General features: G+C 39.9%; 1 long non-coding RNA gene across 1 annotated transcript; it reads left to right on the plus strand.

Moving 5' to 3' along the window:
• The first annotated feature begins 741 nt into the window (after positions 1–741).
• Positions 742–9,090, plus strand: LOC134532510 (uncharacterized). Its single transcript, XR_010075147.1, has 2 exons — positions 742–818; positions 6,793–9,090. It is a non-coding gene; the product is annotated as an uncharacterized LOC134532510 (long non-coding RNA).
• Positions 9,091–10,608: the final 1,518 nt, after the last annotated feature.

Genomic DNA, 10,608 nt, shown 5'->3' on the forward strand with positions numbered 1-10,608 from the left:
ATGCAATACAGTATTGTATTCACTAACCTAAAATGTGGGTGGTCTGACGAGAATAAAGATAAAATCCCGCTCGTGATAATATGACTTTTTTTCCACTCCAGTATTTAAGAGATACCCGTTTCCCAACTGTCACTTACAGAGCGAACCAATTTTTTTGACGTGGCAACGTCTAATAAAACGATTAAAGCCGGCTGCACGCACGAAACAGTGTCCCGTTACGCTCATTGTACGCTTGCGTCGCATCTATCTCTCTTCCACTCGACTGTTGATAAAATTAAGTGAAAAGTTAATGTGGTTTTCATTGCTTATTACAACAACAGTTTCGGCAATAAAGGTTAATTATTATTGCATTTTAAAAATCTGATTACGAGTATAATTTCAAGTATTTATTATTTTATTATTAAAATAAAAATGATTCAATTTTATTCATATAAGTATGCAATCATTTCATCAATGTTTTGTTATGACGTCACGTTAAACTATCGTCCGTAAACCGACTTTACAGACAACCAATTTTTTTTTTATGAACACTGTGAAGTTCTTTATAAAAGTGGCAGAAAGAAGACCTTCAGTGCCCATGACGGTTTAGTCGGCGTTGCTTCACCCCGCGGGAGCGCCGGCGGAGGAAAGGTGCGATAACACGTGTCGTGAGCGCGCTGGGGAGGGTGGTGGGGGGAAGAGGGTGACGCAAGCCGCGCCGGCTGCCTCGCCCGCGCATGCGCAGCTCGGCCGCAGCCGCTCAGTCGAAGCCGAGACGTCGAGGTGCGAGGTTCCTCCTGGCGTGCGGCCCGAGGACGAGTCCAGGGCGTCGAGAGCACGTGAGTTCTCTAGGAGGGGGGAGGGGGGGCCGGCTGGAAAATGAAAGTGGCTCGCGGCCTACAAACGGTTGCGCAAGCCCGGGTTACGGCACCGCCGGTCTGGCCGGGTCCGGCGCCGTCGCTTTCGAAGCGTTCCCGGTTTGTCGGGGGGCTCTGTGGCTCTGTGGCTTCGTGGCTCTCTGGCTCTGTGTCTTGTAGCTCGTGGCTCTGTGGCTTGTAGCTCGTGGCTCTCTGGCTCTGTGTCTTGTAGCTCGTGGCTCTGTGGCTCGTGGCTCTGTGGCTTGTAGCTTGTGGCTCGTGGCTCTGTGGCTCGTGGCTCGTGGCCGCCACGGTGACCGCCGGCTGAATGATTCCGCAGTGTGTGGTCGTTTCCATCCGCAGTGTGTGGTCGTTTCCATCCGCTCCACGGAGTCCTGAACCTGGGCCGGAATCGAACCAGCCACTTAATTAATAAGGTAGCAAGCTACCCTGAAGATGGGCGTCTGCAAGGTCGACCGAAACGTCACATCGATGAAAATCTTCGCTTTCGTCGCGGTTAGAATCCAAGCGACATCTTTTACCATTTTTTTTTTTTAATGCTTTGACAGTTTCGACATTTAAGACCCATTGGGATACGAACCAACAAACTTTCCATCCAAATACGCTAAGATGGTTGGCACCATTTAGCCAACTGTTCCAACATTTTGTCAAAATACGCCCAGCCTAATATTTTGTGGTTAAAACAAAATATATTTAAAAGTTTAATGGCATGGTTTGTGAGGAACGTTTTCCTTTGCTTAACATTAGTCAACTGCAAATAACGTCAGGCAGGACAAAAACAAAAAATATTAATTTAAAAAAAAAAACAGATCAAGACAACATTGACACTAATGTACTTACGTATCCATGGACACTAAAGAAATATTATCGTGTTACCTTATCAGTATAGAGACAGAAAACTTACACTTAACGACAGTTTTATTCCAAGACTGCGTTTGTGGCAATATATTTCTCATATCAAGGTACCTTTATTATTTGCGTCCGTGGATGGGTGTATTACGTTTAACAAGTAGTGCATCGCAGACGTTTATTTGTTACTATCGGCAGAGAAAAGTCTGGAATCTATCACTGATCGCTACCAGGAAAGAAAGAGGCGAATCCAACAGCATGAAACATGCTTGTCGAACCATAACAAGCCGTCAAATTGTCCGGCGAAATACAACTGGCATTCGACTTATGCTAATCACTATAGCCAATATTTATGGTTTTACATTTTTACCAGTTTCGTTGTAAAAATTGTATGCTTAAGTTGGGGTTTAATTTTTTTTTATTATTGTACGTGTCACTAATTTTGAATGAATGTAAAATTCTCAAATTTGGCATACGTCTTATTTATACATCAAAGCAAGTCTCTATGTTATTGGACATACTGAACATACGTAACTTTTGTTACACCAGTTGGGAAATAAAATTATATTTCACTTGAGTGGTTTAATTACGGTATTGTTGTTTTGATGACTTGTTTAATTTTTAAATCTTACCTCTTGTCACTGTGTTATTATTATAAATACAATCAATGTTTATTATTGGTAGCCAACTTTCATTATGCATTTCCTTGTGATGAATCGGATGTTGATTGATTGGTTTTATTTACTTAACTGTTTATTCATGTTTTTTTTTATACTTTAAAAAGAAAAAAACAGTTGAAACCAAGATGGCGCCTTTCAGTTACGTCTTTTTATAAGTTGGAATATCATCAGATGATGCTCTTGAGGAAATATAACAAGACAAAGGAGGTCCAAAACTTTCATTAAAAAATTTTATTTACAAAATACAGTCAGTGTTTCAGGTACATTAAAAAAAAATTCAATCACACCATGAAGTTGTGTGTAAAAGTGTTGCACTCCGTGGCATCCATTGGAAACAAGGACAGCGCTAATAGCGGGAACTGTGCAGTGGAAAGAGGCAGTATGTGCTAATTGAAATGCACAGTACAAACTAACATGCTGTAGTCTACACTGTAACAATGTTTCGACCTCTGCCACTGAAAGACTGTAACACAATAACCAGATTGCAGTGAAAAGTATGTTACCCACTCACTCGTACTGAAGACACGTGGTATAATGCGGCACCAGCCGTTCAACTAAATGATAACATCCCGAGTTTAAACAAAAGTGTGGATTCTACCATTGTGATGGAAAATAACGTGAATTCTGTAGATCTGTGGTAATATGTATACCTATACATGGTATTTTTCAAGACCACGGGGGTACATCTCTGGCCCTAGAATTGTCAAAAGTTTTTTTTTGACGTGACAACGTCTAATAAATCGATAAACGCCAGCTGCACGCACGAAAAAGTGTCCCGTTACGCTCATTGTACGCTTGCGCCGCATCTATCTCTCTTCCACTCGATTGGAACAACCATCCATTTGACTTTTTCGAGGCACATTAAACTTGAAACACTCCCATTCGTTTCCTACTTTTCCTATCATCGTCCTATCCGTAACAGAATAACACAGATTGGAAGAAGTTAAATAGCAAAATGTATAAAAGTTATAGTTAAAATAATCTGTTCGTTAAAGTAATAAACTTATTTGAATTAATGAGTGCAAATAAAAATAAATTTATCAATTAAATTGTAGATTTCATTTCACTCCTTCTTTGTATCCATACAAAACAGAGATAATTCAATAAAAATGATTCAATTATATTCATAAAAGTATGCAATCATTTCATTAATGTTTTGTTATGACGTTGTCACGTTAAACCGACTTTACAGACAACCAATTTTTTTTTTTTTTCGTGTGTTGGTTGTGGTTTGCGTGCCAAGGCAACGAGAGGCATCTCGTAAATCACGATGGTGTTCATGTTGTGCTTCCGGCCTTACGTCACGCGCCGGTGAAGGTACGTGTGACCTTGAAGCAGGTGTGCCTTTGTCTTCTCTTCTGTCTCCCAGCCACGCTTACACTTTCCTCCCTTCTCACTGTCGCGTATCGGTCAACGTCCTTTACATTTATATATTATTTTTTGACGTGATAACGTCTTAATAAATCGATGAACGCCGGCTGCACGCACGAAGAATCATGACTCATTGTCACGTTCCGCGTGAGCCGAGCGGGCAAGAACCGGCCAAACCACCGGGCGAGAAAATCTTCTATAATATCAAACAGGTTAGGGCGGTTTTTTTTTAAACTAATTGTTCTTGATTATATTTATCAAATTATTTAAATTAAATTTGCAAAAACTGTAAATAATATTTGAAAATTAAAAAGTATGCAATTTTTCATCAATGTTTACTTATGACGTTATCGCGTAGAATTATCGTCCGTAAACCGACTTTACAGAAACCCCCCCCCCCCCTTTTTTTTCCTTCGTTATTGCCTATTTTTAGGGATAAATGCTCTTAGCTGGGCAACGGGACCGCAGCAACTTCTGTATTCGTCTGGAGAAAGCCACGGATTGTCAAATATATTTCTTCACAAGAGTTAAGAAGTTGCAGTGTTGTGTTGCAAAATCATTCTCGCAATTAATCATCGTCTGCCGGCGATGGGTTGTGTCGCCGACCAAGCTGTCGTCCACGAACGCGCGTGTCTGTGACCAAGCTTCAAGGTCAAGTGCTCAGTCGCCTTGAAGGCCGATGGCGATTGTTAAGATGGTCGCCGCTCGAACTCGTGTTTCCTCGTTACTTTTCCTTACTCAGCTCCCGGCATGGAAAACACTTCTTACTTAGTTTGGCCCCGTTTGGATGAGAAAGAAAAAAAGGGAATAGTACTAAAATGTACATCAAGTTCTGTCCCTGCCCCAACACGCCCGAATATTCACCTTCGGCCAACTTCGGGTTTATTTATATATATATATATATATATGTATATATATATCTGTTTATTTTAATGTAGCTATACTAACCTAACTAACCGTCCGTAGTGTTTTGAAGTGTTTTAATGTAGCTAACCTAACCGACCACTTTTAATATTTGAATTCTTTTTTCCTGCGCAAAAATAAAACAAATCCCGAGGTTGGCCGAAGGTGAATATTCGGGCGTGTTCGGGCAGGGACATAACTTGATGTACACCTTGGCTTCCCGAAAAAAATTGTGGGCGAGTCTCACGTTATCCGCCACAGTTGTGTAACATCTAACCTCGGTAACGAGCAAATGCACTTGCAAATACACATATAATCTAAATTCGGACACGAAATTTAACGTAGAATTCTTTAAAATAATGCTAAACGAGATATACGCTTTGTGTTTTCAACTACATTTCTGAACGCGACTCACACGTAATTCCGCGCTCGCCGCTAGAATGCGCTACCGGAGCAGCTACGTCGACTATCAAATCATTCGATTTGCAGAGGGATAGGTTCAACTATATAAGGAAACATTTCCGATATAAACTAAAAATCTTGAAGAAATACTAAACTCCCGCTTGGACTTGATTTTGACAAGGAATTTTATTAAAATACTGACCACCTTGTTAAAATTCATTAAAAAGTTTATAAATACTCTATATTTTCTGCACATGTTCGATAACTATAAATTATTTAGTATTAAAGGATAGTTGTACAACTATTAAGTTTTATTACCAATGCAAATTAATGGAAAATAATTTATTTACAAACGTAATTAATTTAATAATTTTTTAAGTAGAAATAGAAGAATTCGCCTACCTAATATAAAAATAATCAATCATAAGGACCGAGTTATGAGTTTAATAATATTTTAGCAATATTATAAACAGATAAAATGTATTTTTATATATATTCTTAAAGCACAATTTGTATAATCCAGTAATTTGTTTGGTTTTCTTTTAATCCACTTGTGAGGTTTGTACCACCAAAAACATTTTAAGGAGTAAAATTGGACACGACAAAGTATTTTATTCAAACCAACTGTATTCCTGCCTTACTGCCTATCAAGAAAGTTCTTAGCGTGCAATCATTGTGTATGCGAGTGAGTGTGTGTGTAAAACAATGACTGTAAGCAGGAGGTCAAGTTTGACTTTGCATTGTGGGCAATTATTCCCATTGTTTCCATGATAGTGGTAGCGAACAATGGAGTATCAGCTGTATTTCCACCGAGTGCTAGGCATTTCGCTTGCTCCACGGTAGTTCACCGTGACCTATACAACCTCTTTGTGTTCACGTAAACAAACAAGCCAGTTCCAATTAACCAAATATCTTACCACATTGTGCGTCCATTTGGTTTGGGGTCTGGTAATTTGCTGTTTGCGATTTTTTATTTGTAACGCCTTAATTTTAATCCTATGACTGTCTTATGTTTGCAGCATTCACTGCTTCTTTAGACTGTAAAACGTGAGAGTAAGTGGAAAAGTAATACACAATGTTATGACAGGAATTTTGTATATCACTTACTAAAATAATTAATGGGGAGTTATTGTTTAGTTGAAACCAAGTACACTTAACCGGGCGCTTCAGGAACAAATGATGTGAGTTATTTTTTACGATTGCGCGCACACCATGCAACGAAATTTTCACAGCATAAAAAAGGCTACATACAGAAAATATTATACTATTTGCTTTTAAATCTTAGTGATTGATATTGAATACTGATCCATATCATTAAAAACATTTTTTATTGTGAATATTAGTGATAGAATTGTGTTTATCAACTTTTTCAAGTGTCGTTATACAAGCAAGATTTGGTGATACTCCTTTAGGCGTGATAATATGTTCCCGTGTGTATACTTTATTTGCATTATAAATTATTAGCTACATTAAAATTAAAAAATAATTAAAATTAATTAATTCTAATAATCATTTAGCGTATTTATTGATTTTCATAATTTTAGAAATTTGTCTCGATTGTTTTACTGAATTAAATATTTAATTTTTTTACACTTGTTTATAGGTACTAATATTGATTACTGAGTATTTATTTATTTTTTTGCTTCAATTTATTCTTCACCAGCCGTGTTTATAATATAATTCCGGACTTTTCATTATTTTATCTGTATTACTTTATTTTCATGGTACAGGTGTGACTTGGAGGTCCGCGGGTGTCGAAGGAGTCGAGGAATGAGCCGCCGGCTGCCGCCATGTCTCCCGCCTGGGCGCTCCTGTGCTACTCGCTGGCGCTGCTGATCCTGTCCCCAGTGGTGCTGCTGCTGGTGCTGCTGCTGCCCCGCCAGCTGCCCCAGCTGCCCCTGCTGGTGGCCAGCCGCCTGTCCTTCATCCCCATGGAGTCGCTGTGACGGCCGCCAGGTAGCTCCCGTGCAGCGTCTTCATTTCCTTCTGGGGGTTGTCTGTACAGTCGGTTTACCCACGATCATCTTACGTGATGTCATAAGAAAACATTGATTAAATATTGCATACCTACTCCTTTTAATTTTTCAAATATTATTTTACAGTATTTTTTTTTTCAAAATTTATTTTTAATATTTTTGTTTAAATATAATCACGAACCATAGGTTTTATTTTTTAAAAAAAAACTCCTTAACCTGTTTGATATTATAGAAGATTTTCTCGCACGGTGGTTGGCCGGTTCTTGCACGCTCGGCTCAGGCGGAACGTGACAATTTTGTCGTGCATGCAGCCGGCGTTCATCGATTTATAAGTAGGGACCGGAAAAATTCGCGGATTCAATGACCTCTAGGATAGCCTCCATTATCCTCTGCATTTCTCAAGTAAACACGCGTGTTCATTGGGTACTAAATTGTGAGGCGTCTCCACTGGGTAGCTTGTGATTCGACGCTTCTTTGGTCGATAGTCTCTCATTGGCCCAGAGAGCTCCAGTTAAACTGCGAGCCAATAGCAGAACCAGCATAATTGTACACATGTTTGAATTTCAGCCTATCACGAAATGAATCCGCGAAATTTTCCGGTCTCTACCTCTCAATTATAAATACTCCATAATAGGAAGCGATACTGATATTGACCCCCCAGTCTTAAAGTGCATATTTAAATTAAATATTTCCTAACAAAAGTAAATACAAGAAAGTAAACTGTGTGGATGCTTTCAGACGTGCGAATAAATAATAACATTGCGATGATAAATGTAAGTAAAAATTATTATTATAAGCTCTTAACATCACAACAAAATAATAATGAAACATTATATTTGGAAACCTCTCCATTTTATATTACAATAAAAAAATAATAATATAACTATCGTAAGAGTCGCTTGCCTCTGGTTTTAGTTTGTGGTTCTGGCGCGCGATGCGGCAGTTTTCTCTTGCGATGGCTTCCCATCGGGCGTCCTTGGAAGAGGTGTGGGCAGAGCCTCAGCTCGTGTGAGGCAGGGAGTGGCTTCTGGCCGCCTGCGTGTGGACGGCTTCCCCGTCTCGGCAACCTTTCATCCAGGGGAAGCCTTATTTCACAGACGAGAGAGAGCCAAACGCCCTATCGTGCATCTTCGGGTGTTTTTTTTTTGTTCATTGTAAAAGGTTAGGTTAGCTACATTATTAATACTTTAAAACATTGTGGACGGTTGATTTGGTTAGGATAGCTACATTAGATATACTGTTAAATCATGTAAACGGTTTCCTAGCCCTGGATAGCTACATATCAAAAAGTCATTTGCTAAGCAAAAATAAAATGATTTTACGGTATTTTTAATGTAGCTATACTTACCAAACATAACTAACCATCCACAATGTTTTAAAGTAGTTATAATGTAGCTAACCTATCCTAATCGACCGCAAAATGTAATGCCACACCGGTTTATACAATGAGATAGAACGGACAAAAAGAAGCGAGCATGAACTTCGGGGAACGTCGGGTGTGGCTCTCTCGTCTGTGAAATGAAGGCTTCCCTTCATCCAGGGCGCTGGTCTGTAGTATCAGACAGGGGGTGAGCCGCCCCGAGTATAAGTATAGGGTGCTTGCATGTTGTATACTGCCCCTTTTTTAGCCTATATGCATGCGACAAGCAGAAAACTTTCAAACGTACAGAACATTTTTTTTCCCATGAAACATAGTCACAGTCACGCTTGCTCCTCAGACAGAAGCTTCTTAATGCAGGGGAGGAGGGGGGATGAGCCATCTACCCCCTCTCCCCCACCCCTGGGCCGGGATCCACGCCAATGCTTGCATGCGTCCAATCAGACAACTGCACACAGCGGACTGGTTTGTCGTCCGGCGACCTTCTCCCGCTCGGTCGACGCCGGTGCACAGCGTCGTACGTACGTAACTCACGTGATGGCGCGAATTTCAAAAACGGAGTTGCCTGTTTCGATTTTTGACGTGAAGCGTCTTTAAAATCGCACCGAATCATACATACGGGTCCCAAGACAGAAATTTGTACCGTTGACGAGAAGGTCTGCATCGTCTTGTCGTAACAATTATTACCTAACTGTTAGTCTTAGAGACGTATGCAGTCAGCTCGCTGATACAACCTTGAGTTGAGTCTGCGTCGCGGGCAGGCGGGTGGAAGGGGAAGGGGAACCGCGCTGATTGGTCAGAACCGGCGCCCTCGCTCCTTTCTACTCAGCGCAGCTCTCGACCCAGGTGTGACGGCGCGGCGATTCGTGTGTGTGTGTGTGTGTGTGTAGGTGTGTGTGTGTGAGTGGGGGGGGGGGGGGGGTGTTAATTGAGATCGATTTTAGCCAACAAAAAAAAAGTGAATTTTCTACAATATTTACAAAAAGTATTGAAATACAATACGTCAGCCTGAGCCCGTGGGAAGGGAAAATATTTCAGTTTCTGTGCGCAATGAATAATTTATTTTATGTTCTGTTTTCATTCACTCTTGATTGATACGAATGATAGATAGGGACCGGAATAAATCGAGGATTCAATGACCTCTAGGATAGTCTCCATTATCCTCTGCATTTCTCAAGTGAACACGCGTGTTCATTGGGTACTAAATTGTGAGGCGTCTCCACTGGGTATATTCTGATTCGACGCTTCTTTGGTCGATAGTCTTTCATTGGCCCAGAGAGCTCCAGTTAAACTGCGAGCCAATAGCAGAACCAGCAGAATTGTACACATGTTTGAATTTCAGCCTATCACGAAATGAATCCGCGAATTTTTCCTGTGTCTAGTTATTATTAGTGTAATGTAGTTTCATTATGTATTTTAAAACTTTTCGATTACTTCTATGACTATTTTAGTTTACCAAATATATTCCAGGGTAGTTTTACTATCATATTGTATCATTTGTCATACCATTACGTTGGTTACGTCTCCTAATTTTTACAAAAGGGGCTGTATAAGGGCTTATATTAATACACGTGGGTCCGCCATCTTTTATCTGTATCTGTGTTGTCCGGATTAACTTATTGTCATCTGTGGGTTCGTATGTTTGTCTGCTGTCCAAGGGGAAGCCTAAGATGTACATCAAGTTTTGTCCCTGCCCGAACACGCCCGAATATTCACCTTCGGCCAACCTCGGGATTATTTATATATATTTATATTTCTCTGTTTATTTTAATGTAGCTATACAAACCTAACTAACCGTCCATAGTGTTTTAAAGTGTTTTAATGTAGCTAACCACACCGACCACTTTTAATATTTGAATTAATTTTTCCTGAGCAAAAATAAAACAAATCCCGAGGTTGGCCGAAGGTGAATATTCGGGCGTGTTCGTTCAGGGACAGAACTTGATGTACATCTTAGACTTCTCCTGTCCAAGGTCGCCTTTTAGTCTTTATTTTCTTTTCTTGTTGCAACTGTCTCGTCGTTGTCAGTTCAAAGTGTTCGTCTGGATGTAATTTTTTTTTTTTTTTTTCAAATTACTTACACGGGGTTTTTCTGTGATTATGTTTTTAAATTTTTTGACATATGCTGATTTTGAATTGTTTTCTGTGTGTTTTCAAATACATATTTTTGTCTACTGTTGAGGTTACTCATG

This window comes from Bacillus rossius, chromosome 6 (genome assembly GCF_032445375.1).
Source record: "Bacillus rossius redtenbacheri isolate Brsri chromosome 6, Brsri_v3, whole genome shotgun sequence".
In the NCBI taxonomy this organism is placed as follows: Eukaryota; Metazoa; Arthropoda; class Insecta; order Phasmatodea; family Bacillidae; genus Bacillus; species Bacillus rossius.